Source organism: Salvia hispanica, unplaced genomic scaffold, assembly GCF_023119035.1.
Source record: "Salvia hispanica cultivar TCC Black 2014 unplaced genomic scaffold, UniMelb_Shisp_WGS_1.0 HiC_scaffold_29, whole genome shotgun sequence".
Lineage (NCBI taxonomy): Eukaryota > Viridiplantae > Streptophyta > Magnoliopsida > Lamiales > Lamiaceae > Salvia > Salvia hispanica.
This window is the reverse complement of record NW_025952014.1, coordinates 41969-54339: the sequence shown is the minus strand read 5'-3', so window position 1 is coordinate 54339 and position 12371 is coordinate 41969. Positions and strand designations below refer to the sequence as shown.

Sequence of the window (12371 nt, the reverse complement as noted above, 5' to 3'; positions counted from 1 at the left end):
TGGGAAAAAAGAGAAGGTAGAAAATAGTACTAATAGTATTATTGAATAGAGGGTTAAAATTAAACTCAAGAAATGAGGGTCCCTATTGTCTTGGTGAAAGGCAACAAGAAGTAGTAAACCCAATGGCATCATGTTTATACACACAACCTAAAAACACCCATGGTCTCATCTTTTGCCCCCACATGCCCTTGTTTTTCCAATTTTATACTACCAAAAAACAAAATTAATAATTATATCAGCCCATTTAAATTTTCAACTCAAATTAATTAACTCCCTACTTTAAATATATAGTACTACTACTATATATATAACTCACTCACCCTCATTTCTTTCTCCACACCCTTCTTTCCAACTTCTCTCTCTCTTTAAGTTGATCACTTTGTTACTTGCAATGGCCATCAGAAAATCTAACAAACTCACACAAAAAGCAATGATCAAGCAGATCATGAAGCGGTGCTCGAGCTTAGGGAAAAGGCACGGGTACGAAAACGACGAGGCTGCCACTGGACGTGCCAAAGGCACTTCGTGGTGTACGTGGGCGTGAACAGGAGCCGATACATCGTTCCTATCTCGATTTTGAACAGGCCGGGAATTCGTGAGCCTGCTTCAACGAGCTGAGGAAGAATTCGATTCGATCACGACATGGGGATCACAATTCCTTGTGATGAACAAGTATTCCAGTCATTCCTTAGATAGAAAATAAATTTTGTGCTTCAATTATTTATTACTATTAGACTTGAAAATGGATTAGGATATATAGGAATCTGGAAAATATTTGGTCAATTTTTGCTCTAGCAGTGGTTGTTTGGCTGTAATTAGTTTTGATTACAGGCGTCATTAATTGTACCATGTTGGAGTACTAGTAATTAGTAGTAATATATATCAACTTAAATGAAGATGAGTAACATTATTCCATTTCTTGATTTCTTTTACATTCAATTTTTTTCTCTTTTACATGCAATAATTATTCTATATACGTACATCCATTTCGAAGAGGATGAGTAATTAATAGATGACGAATGAAATTATGAAATAGATTAATAATTGGACCACTTAACACCTAATTTTAATTAGAGAGAAACAAGTCAGGAGAAAAAAGAAACCAATGACAATATAAGTAAATATGGAATCTGATAATGATAGATTGTGTTGTCTATTTTTTTGGCATATATTTCCCATGTGCCATACCACTGCATCTGATGTAAAATTTATATCATGCTGAGTGATTTTCCAATTTTTCTAGGGTAAATATAATTTTAAATCATATATTAATATTATTTCTTAAAAATATCATGCGTCTATTTTGGAGCCTTGAAATTTTGACGTCGTTGGTACCATTGTGTAGTTTTTATTTTCTTATATATATAGTATATTGTTTTATATGAAATGACACTCAATTTTTTGCCCTAAGAAAATATTCAAGTTGGAATAATCGTTTTTGTGTTGTTTCACTAAAAAAAAATTTGGAATTAAGAATTACACATCGGCAAGTTACATCAAAATTTCGGGGCTGAAAAATGGATGCATGATATTTTTAATACAATGTCGATAATTTTGAAACTTAATTAAATAGTATAGTTTGGGTCTTTGAGATAAATGTGGGTATAGTTTAAGATTTAAAAAAAATCACATTCACAATTAATATATCATCTTCGCATAGTTGATTTATGAATCACGATTTACAAATACTCAGAAATGGTCTAATCCTGCAATGATTTTTAGTTCTTCGTGAAAATATTATATTTTGTTGAAAAATTATAGGTAAAATGAGTTGGATAAAAATTTTCTTGATCGCAAAATGCAACACGATTGCCCAAAGTGTAAATATTTGAATTCCATAGTGCTGGCTCAGAAATTGATAGGTTGACAAGATTAGTCGAAATTTCCTCTTACATAATTTTCAAGTTTTAATACTACTACATTGTTTTCTCAAATATAACAAAATTAAAATGCAGCACGTAAAAGATAAAATAGACTATATTGGAAAATTTTATTTTCTATGTTCAAAAAACCTTGATCTATATTTAATTGATTTCGACTCACTCTAATTAGGTAGAAATCCCCTAATATTAGCTTATTTCCATCACTCTCCTTCAAATTGAGTGTTAAGATTATTTGATACTTAACTTGCAAATCTTCAATTTCTTCATTCCAACACTTAGACTCAATCAAGCAACTATTTTAGTTTTTCTCGTGACACTTTTGACTCCTCACGAGCCATTCATACGTTCTTGACAGTTTTTGCTCATGTCTAGGAGCCAATTTCAAATTTTCTTTTAACACTTTAGGCTCTTGTCTAGGAGCAAACTTGACAGTTTTGTTCGTATCCAAGAGACACATCAATTTTTCGATATTTTTTCCGCATACTTTCCATCGGAATGGGCTCGTTATCCCAAAATCGAATGTTTGAGGTCAAAGCCAAAAAATGTTGAGCCCCAAACAAATATAATTAACTTGAATAAAAAAATTTGCTAGACATATGGTTGATCTAAATTATTTACCTCTTTAATTTTATTTGTTCATTTATCTTAGTTACCAAACTCTCCTTTGAATTCATGTAACTACCCATGCATATATGAACATTAGCAGATGTTTACGCGAAAGCGACCTTATTTGCATTTGCTCATCCAGCTTTAAATAACGTAAACTTTGGACTATATTATTTCTAGAATATTAAGTACTATATCCGTAGAACACATTTTTGGTCCATATTTCACTATCATCATAAAACTGCTTCCTACGCTAATAAAGTTTATTTCCTCAATTGCTTAATTTCAAAATGTATATTACATTGTTATCAAATATCACAATAAGTGATATATATTTGATTTTACATTAATACCGATAGACAATTTAAATAAAACATAACCTGAGGTTTCTACAATAGTAATGGCACTCCCTTCGCCTTCCAAAGTCATTGCCCCATTTTACCATTTTCGTCTGCTCCACAAAGCTATTCTACTTAATTTACCTAGACATCAAATAGACACTCAATCTCCTCAATGTGGGACCCTTATATATTCCACTACACACCTTCAATTAATACAAAGTCAACGCGATCAAATTAAGACAAACTTTGGGACTGAGGGAGTATGTGTTAATTGGTGATATAATTATATTCAGCTATCAAGCTTTTCTATTTATTTCTCATTATTATTATTATTATTTCAAATCTTCAAATAAATCACGAAATATCATCATATTTTGTTCCAACTCACAATTTTTAAAAACTGAAATATAATTGTCCATTAAATATGAAACGCTTGCTTTTTCATAGTGTTTTGGAAAAATGATACTAATAAATAGTTAAATTGAAGAAAAATAAAGTAAAAAAGAGAAAAATGTAAATGGACTCTCCTCTACATTATTTTCTTTCTTACTTTTTTTTTCCCACGTTAGTTATTTATATAGTATAAAGTGAAAAAGCAAATATTTCATATTTAATAACAAAGGATACAAAGTTAGCAATTTTCGTAACTATCTCATCCATCACCTGGCCGTTGAAATGGGTGGAGTAATCTTAGTGATATGGCACTGATGTGTTAAAATGAGCTAGTGGTGCTCATGTGGTGTGAGATTAGTGAGCCATCTTAAAACGATGTTGTTTAAAAGAAGGTCATGTGAAGTCGTTTCTTGGTCTCAGATTTAATATACGAGTTTTCACCTTCAGACATCGAATAGTTAAACCCTTCTTCGATTTTCAGACATCGAATAGTAAAACCCTTCTTCAATTTTCACATCAAACTTCTTCTATTTTCATTGTTCGTCGTTAAATTTATAGTGTAACACCCCATATTTTTAATACACTATTCAAAGCAATATTCACTAAAAAAAAACCCTTGTAACTACCGACGGATTGTCGATGAAATACATGTAGTCCTGTTCGGTTCCCAAGATAACTTTTATCTTCTCCATTCACATTTTTAACAAAATTTTAGCTAACAATTGTAGATTTAGGTCTGCTTTTGGCCCATTTGAATGGACTCCTTCTCCCTAATCTCATGACTATCCATCTCACCTCACCCCTCCTACTAATTAGTCCATCTCCCTCTACTCATTATTCTCCTCTCCACCCTACTCTACAATCATACATAAGACTAATTTAATCCTAAACCAAGGTCTATTTTAGTGTATTTTACAAATACATCTCAAGACAATTTTGTTTAATGAACCGAACACACGTAGTCTACAACTAAAAAAAATTACCGACGTATGATAGGAATTATCGACAAAAAAATTCGTCAGTAAAATTGTTGTCTTTTAGTTATCTCAACCATAATTGGTGCTCTCTAACTAATATGAGGAATTCTTTTAAATGTGTGGGGAGTAAAGACAAGGCTTTTGGCAAGAGGAATACACACAACATATTTTATCTGACGTGTTCCTTGTCATATTGCATATACCCTTTTCTTGCATAGAAGTTTGTTTGCTCAATTCTTGTAACTTCGTTAAATTTGTCAGTACTTTGAGGGGCTTTAATAGCTTGAGAAGTCGTTTTATTTTGAAGCATATCCGAGAGACTAGCACATAATTTGTCTTGTGGAAAGATAGTGTTTCTCAACTCTGACTTATTGTTATTTTGTTTCACTGTTTTCATTAAAATTTCCATTTTCATTCTTTTTCTTCGAATGTAATAGTTAGAGTATCGTTTGTACAATGCTTGAGAATTTTATCACATACTTTCTAACAATTTCAACTAAATACTAAGATCATGAAATATATTTTAAATTTTTGTATACAAGGACACGTCACTTGTCCATTGAATCTTGAGTCACGAAAATATTGTCACTCCAACCTATGCTCAGACTATTGCTACTTTACTCCATCGTTACAATTTTATATTTTCAAGATCAAAATAAGTTGCAGCCAAACAAACTAACACATCTGTCTATGAACATACTGGGGACCATAGCTAGTGGTTTAGTATTATTTTATTATGCTTAGTAACTTGATAATCCACAAAGCAACTTGGAAGGAAACAAAAATGAATCAATTAATTAAGTAGAGAGTCATGTCTGATTGTATACACAAATGTTCATCCATTAAATCTAAAACAAAATCACTTTTCAAACAAAAGCAAGATTCTACCATCTCCAAATGTGCCCATCAAATCTTACACTAAATTACAAGTATAAGAAGTAGAATAGATTTTACCATCATGTACACAAATGCTTACATCTCTATATGATAACTCCAAACTATAGTAGGTCGTTAGATTTCAAGATTAGATGTCAACCGATGACAAAGATGACAAACATCAACGAAAATGTCAACTCAATGTCAACACTGTCAACCTAATGACGTCTAGTTTACTTGTTGACATTGTGTTGACATTTTCAATGTCAACACAATGTCAATATTGTCAATCTATTGACGTCAGATACATTTTCTGTTGGACGTTACTTAACCTTATCATCTATTAACATCAAATCTGTTGACATCAAGTCTTGAAATCTAAATATTTAGATCATAGTTTGGAGTTTGTAGGAAATATGTAGTTTGCATTTTATCACTAACCTATATACACATAATATGTGTATATATATAGCATGCTGAAACCACTAATAGACATTCTTCGCTTTAGAGGAAAAGAACCTGCTAAATCCACGAGCATGTTTCTCCGGTGTTGGAGTATTCGAAGCAGAAGAAGAGCCTGACTTTGTAGGGCGGTGGCTTGGTTGTTTTGAGCCGACCGGAGATCTCAATAAGTCGTTAGCTTCAAAATCAGATGGACTGAAAGAAGCATTAAACAGATCCATAGGAGATTCTGAGCCAGCTCTGTGCAAATGGAAAGAAGCAGCAGTGTCTATTTCAGGTGGATCAAGATCTTGTAAATTCATTCCACTTATAGTTGGTTCTTCCTCAAAAGGGGCTTGGGTTTTTTGACTCCTCGGTTATTGGGGGCTTTCTTTTTGTGGATGAGGTTTTCTTTTGCTTCCAAAAATTGGTTTCTTGACACTCTGCAATTTTTCTGCTGCGCTCCAACTCCTTCTCCTAAAATGTTTATAGTGGTTTGGGTTTCCAAAAACTATACAAAATTTAAGATTTTTCATGAAATAACCAATTCAAATGTCTCAGAATGTTTCTTTTCAATTTAAACTACAAGCTACTAACACCCCATTTCTGTTTTTTCCTTTCACTGTTTCTTTAAAAATTTTAATATGGATTTTCACTAAGTTGCATTTTAATTTCAAAAATAAATAAATTTAATATTCAGGCTAAAACCCAAATGAATTACTTTTTAAGAAATGGTATAATTATAGCCCACCTGCAGACCTCTCAACAGTTTCAGCTCCCCAAATTACAACCTGAATTTGAATTCATAAAAAACATATTAGTATAAAAAGGAACTTTTTTTGAAAAAACTAAGAAAACAAATGAAAAAGACTTGGGGAAAAAAAAAAAAAACAAATGAAAGAAATTTTTCCATATGATAGAAAAATTGGATAATTTGGTTCATTGTTTTGGTTTTAATGAAAACGTTAAATAACCAACCAAACCAATTTTAAAAACCCCCTTTTAACAGGCCAGCCAACCATTTGGGAGGAATTTTAAAATTTTGCTCAGTTGTACCTTCAAGCTGGTCTTGAAGATCTTTATTGTTAAATGCCTCTTTATGGCTTCTTTTTTCTCTAAAGTTTTTTCTCCAAATTTTTATTTTCCTTTGGAAAGGTTTTTCAGTCTTTAAAAATTGAACGCGTTTCAAGGAATTGTATATTCTGCCAGCATTTGAGCTGTGTCTCAGCCAGGCTGTTTGACTTCTGAGCTGTCTTTAAATTTGGGGTTTTAAACCCCAGCCAGAAAAGGTTTCGTTTCCGCAACTGAGACTTGGAGTTTCAAATTTTCCAAAGATCTAGCAAAATTACTGCAGTTTTCCTTGTCCATTTTCAATTGTTCAAACTCCTCCAGTGAACATTTCCAAGAAGTGGCTGTTGATTCAGAGATTGGAACAAGATTCCCATCGTTAGGAACATCGGGTCGGATGCAGAATCCGAGAAGTGTGCACACCCATCTGGATACCTCTCTCCTAATGATTCCACAACAATCTTGTTCTCTGGTAGGGCAATCTTGTCTATACAATCGGAGCTACCAGTTTCAACTTCAGAACTTCTAAATCCAATAGCATTCAGATGCAGCTCGCTTGCTTTGTTCAATACTTCAGAAACGTCAAGAACAAAATCATTCAGATTGAGATAACTCTTCCTTGCTTCATTATATTTGGCAGAAAATATATCAATTTTTTTATTCAACCCATCTTCTCCATCAGGCCTTGCTTCTGTGACAGTCTTCACTTCTTTACCAAGATTAGTGATAAAGTCAGAAATCTGCATAATGGCAACTTCTACTTCTTCATTAATGGCTTCAAAATTATTGACAGATGAGCTAGCATCTCGAGGCACCAATGTCTCAGTTGTGGCTGTCATCTTGGCATCCTCAGTTATTTGATCAGTTCTTATGCCACAAGGAGAATTTGCCTCAGTAAAACCATTCACCGAGTGGTGATGTAAAGTTTCATGCATGTCCTGCATAGCTTGTCTAACTTCCTCTATTACTTTTTCCATGTCCCTTTCATTAGAGACTAATTCAAGAACCCCAGATATTTTTGACTGGAGTTCCACAAAGACCTGTGGGTCTGCTTGAAGTTGACGATTTACTACATTTGCATCTTCTTTAGAAATCGCTTGAGGTTCCAACCCATGCTCACCTGAATGAGGGTCTGCACTGGTGGCCACTTCAACTGAAGCTTCACACTTTACAAGTTCAGATCCTTCATTGACTGTTCCATTCGATTGATATGCCAGCTTCTCCATCTCTAAGAAGTCGTCCATAAGGTCCGCATGATTAGTACTTTCAGATTTCTGCGGACTGTCCATGGACTTTTCCTTCTTCAGATGTGAGAGCTCAGACATCATTCCAGCAGTCCATGAACCAGAACAGCTTATATTATCATAATTTCCATCTTCCGACATAGTGGTCAAACTTGATGGAATACTGGCTTTCTGACTACTGAGACTTTCAATTGGAACCTGAGGATTATAAATGTGATGATTTTTCTGCTCACCATTAGCTTCTAGTTGTGCTTCCATATTTTGAAGCTTGCTAGCCGTTTGAGCACAGATACTCCTAGAAGCTTGCAATTCACTGTTACGCTTTGCCAATGCCTCTTTAAGCATTTTTGTTTCTTCCTCCATTGCAAGTAGGCGTTCTGTGAGTAACTCATTTTCTTTGAGGCACTTCTGGGCATGGTCCAGTGAAAGTCTGGCAGCTGAGACAAGTGTGGAGTGGTAGGCTTCACAGGAGATCTCCTTAAGCGAGAGTCTCCATAGTCTCGACCCAAACTCTCAACTTCCAATTTCATTTGGGCTAGTGCAGCTGGACCAGGAAGTTTCTTCCGAACAAGGCCTCGTAATCTTTGACATTCCGCCTCAAGCTTAGCAATTTTCTTGACTCCTTCAAGGTGATGTTTGGTTGCTGCCTCGGCCGACCGCACACTCATGTTTTTCTCCTCATTGCGAATTTCCACCTCTTTCCTAGCGATATGGAGTTCATATTTGAGTGAGTTTACTTCTCTTTCACAAGACTCAATTTCACTTTTCAAAAGTTCTATCTCGGCATTAGCCTGCGATTTCTCTTCATTAATCTGGATCAACATGTTAGAGCGCTCTTGCAAGGACCTCGATAATGCAGCATTTTCAGCTGCAGCCTTCATTAACTCTTGGTCCAGATAACCTATTTTTGCTTCAAACTCTAACTTCATCTTGTCAAACAACTTTGCTTTGTTAAGAGCAAGTTCCTGCAACTTTTGTTCATGGTCTTCCTTCAAATTCTGATCTCCCTCATACATTCTTTGAGAGCACCATCCAGATGTGTTGCCCGATCTTCAGCAGTAAGCTTTAGCAGTGTGACAGATTCCAGGTGATTTTTCAGTGCTGCAGCTTCAGCCTCAGCCTTCTCCCAACCTGTCCAATAAAATTGGCGGCCATAAGCTCTACCATCTTAAAACTTTTATTAAGATAGAGATATTTGACAATAGTATCTACGAACCTGACACAGCTTCTTCAGCGACTTTGGCATGTTGTTTGACCAAATTTTCCTTATCAGTCATTTCAGTATCTGCTTCAGATAACTTTTCATTGAGTTCTTTCACTTCCTCCTCTAAGGTCTGCACCTGTTCTGCATAGGACTTCACTTCATCCTCCAATCCAGTTAGATGTGTATATGATTCAATAGAAATTTGAACATATTTGGGCTTTTATTTTCTTGTTTTGCCTACATAAAATAGATCAAATTAAGAACCAAGATAGAAGTCATTAGGTACAATAGTTCAAGAAAATGGGCATAACAAGAAACCAAGACTAATATAAACGAGTACGAACAAATTTGCAGAGTTTTATCAATGAGGCAACTTGAGACTTAAAGTCTTAATCAAGATGGCCTTAAAAGAACTAGAACTATCAGGTGCCTAATGTACACAAGCAAAACAAAAAATTATAAAGGGAAACTTTGGAAATAATTGAGGCAATTTTCGACTAGAAAGTCATAATTGGAATGGCCTTCAAGCATTTCAATCTCTAGAACTGTTGAGATGCTGAAGACCTATCTCAATTAGCTTTACTCAGTGAAGTTATTAGAGTTTTTGGTGTCCAAATCAATAAAAATGAGGCTTAGCAAAGTAACTGAAACTAAATAGACAGAAACCAGAATTTCTTGTACATCGGAACAAGTATGGATCATGTAAATAATGTGATGAGGGAATGATAGCAAATGGTGACTGTAGCATATAATTCAACATGAGAATCAATCATCTTAATATGAAATAACCTTGTCGATTTGAGCTGCACTTATATCTGAAGCAGTTGTAGAAGACTCTGATGCAGTGGCAGCTGCTTTCTCAGCAGCCTGCTTATCAGATGATTTCTTCTTCCATGGCCAACTCCTTTTATCCATCCTTATCTGTTAATGCAAAGAAAATTTATCAAAAAATGAAGCTAAAAAGTAGACAAGGTGGCACAAACATAACTTCAAAAGTACAAGAATACATGTTTAAATTGTTAGCCTTTCAGGTAAAAATTGCTACATGCACTTGTTTCCGATTGTAGCATTGCATAAATGTAACTATACAAGTGTGTACTCAAGAACATAAATATTTTTGTACACTAAATATCTCATGAATACAAGTGATATCCACTAAATGAGTAACAAACACATACTATTACTATGCTTGAATTGCTGCACCTGCCAAGGCTCCTATGGAATAAAACTTGTAAGCAAAGTGATCAATAAGCAAGCAAGCTCATGCACAAATTGCTACAGGAAAAAGAATTTATATCAGAAAAACCAGCCAATAACCAAATCAACCGACAACACTCTAGTAAGTGCAATCTTGAAAAAGGTCAATCAAAAGTCAACTTTTTTAAAGCCCCAAACTTGATCGTCAAATTTGTATCTCTTCAAATGCTTCATGAGCTAGAGGGGAAACGCAGAGGAAGAGAAACTGCATTTCTCTCTGTTCCTCTTTTTCTGTCTTTTCGAACAACAAGATGGAAAAAAGTTTATATCCAAAGAGAAAAATCATTATAGGCCATCAGATCATGGTCAAGAGCATAATCAAAGGGTCTACATGACTACTCTACAGTCATATTCTCAACACGGATACTGCACTAGCAGCTGATCATTTAAAAAAGCATACAACTACCGTAGAGTTTAAAACCTAGCAAATGAAGATAGAAAAGGATAGGGCAACCAATCCACCATGAAAAGGACATTCCCAGAATGTAACAAAATACTACAAAAAAATATAGTTGGCACTCTATTGCAGGAAATTTCTTAAGAAAGTGATACATTATCACAAGTATTAAAAACATTTTAATTAAATTAATATCCAAAACTGAGTTTGATCACACCATAAATTTCCGATGAGCAGCAATCTACCTCATTGAATCTAATTAACATCTAAATGTTCAAGCACAATTTCCTCGAATTTGAAAAACTTTACGATTTTCAACAGAAACTAGTTTTCGACACCAAACGCTTATATAAATATAGGAAACAGAATAAGCACAAAACTCAACAACCTGCAGGGCCTTATATAGCAATTAGCTGTACTTAACAATTAATACAGTTAAGTAGCTTTCAAATTTTAGATGCAATCTCAAATCAGAAACGCATTGCGAAAATTTGCAGAAATCAAGCACAAAAACATCCATCCACATCAAACCACCGACACTTCGAAGCAATTCTGAATCAGGACGACGAATTGCTAACCAACCGAAAACGGCGAAGCAAAATGAGCAAGTGAATCGGAACAATGAACTCAGATTAGATACTAAAAAGGCACAAAATCGAATTTCAAAATTGTGTAGCAAAATAGAGAGATTTTGCCAGACAAAGCAACTGTGGTGAAAACAAAGTCGTCAATTAGCTGCTCGTCATTCCGAAGAAGAAAAATCGGAAGCATTTGGAGCATGAATCTCACCGGCGGTAAGCAATGCGGTGGATGTGAGATTGAAGTGGAGCAATGGAGATCTGATTGATGGAAGGCAGTAGGTGTAGAGGTTAGAGAGAGGTTTTGATTGTGTAGAGAGAGAGGGGCGAGTGGTGGCGGGGTGGTGGTGGTGGTGGTGGTGGGGATGGGTGGTGAAAATGTCTCAAGCGTTTAAAGGCAAGACGACGGAAAGCTCCAAAACATCGGCCTTATTTAAAAATTGATTAAATTTGATTTCTTAATTTCGGAAAAATTTAAAATATTGGAATTGAATATTAGCGCTGCTGTGACAGAGCATTTTCTATTCAACCCCTCTATTTTTGTCTAATTCATCTATTTATATAAATTACTTTATTAATCAAGTTACTTCGAGATTGTCCTTATATTAAGTACTATGAATAATTACCTAAATTAACAATATTTGTAAAATTAAATTTTATCTAATCCACTAAATCAAGTGTCAAGTAATATTATAAATCTCAACCTTTCCACCTTTTTATAAGATATTAATCGATCGATGCGATTTCTTCTCTATTATCCTGCATGCCGTTCAGATGGTCATCTTTCCTTTTTGTTTGTCTTGTCAAGATGAGCGATCACTTCCAATTTTGAAAATAACCATTCTCTCATTTCTCCTCGTTAAAATATTTAACTACATTTTTTCTTCTCTCTTTATTTCACACACGTCAAAATACCGTGTCACTCGAGAATGTGGCGTCTTGAGTGGGACAGAAAATACATTTGTTTTCATAAATTTGTATCTTCCTCGTATGCTAGTAGAATCTTTTCTTGCATTTGGTACGTTCATAGTAGTAGAGTCATTTTCTTTCGTAAAGTCAAGCACGTTTCTTACCTCTTTCTTCTCTCTTACTTTCTTCTCTCTACC

At 34.6% G+C, this 12371-nt stretch overlaps 2 pseudogenes; one reads left to right on the top strand and one right to left on the bottom strand.

Moving 5' to 3' along the window:
* The first annotated feature begins 347 nt into the window (after window positions 1–347).
* Window positions 348–900, top strand: LOC125198825 (annotated as a pseudogene).
* A 4501-nt stretch (window positions 901–5401) lies between these two features.
* On the bottom strand, window positions 5402–11584 carry LOC125198829 (annotated as a pseudogene).
* Window positions 11585–12371: the final 787 nt, after the last annotated feature.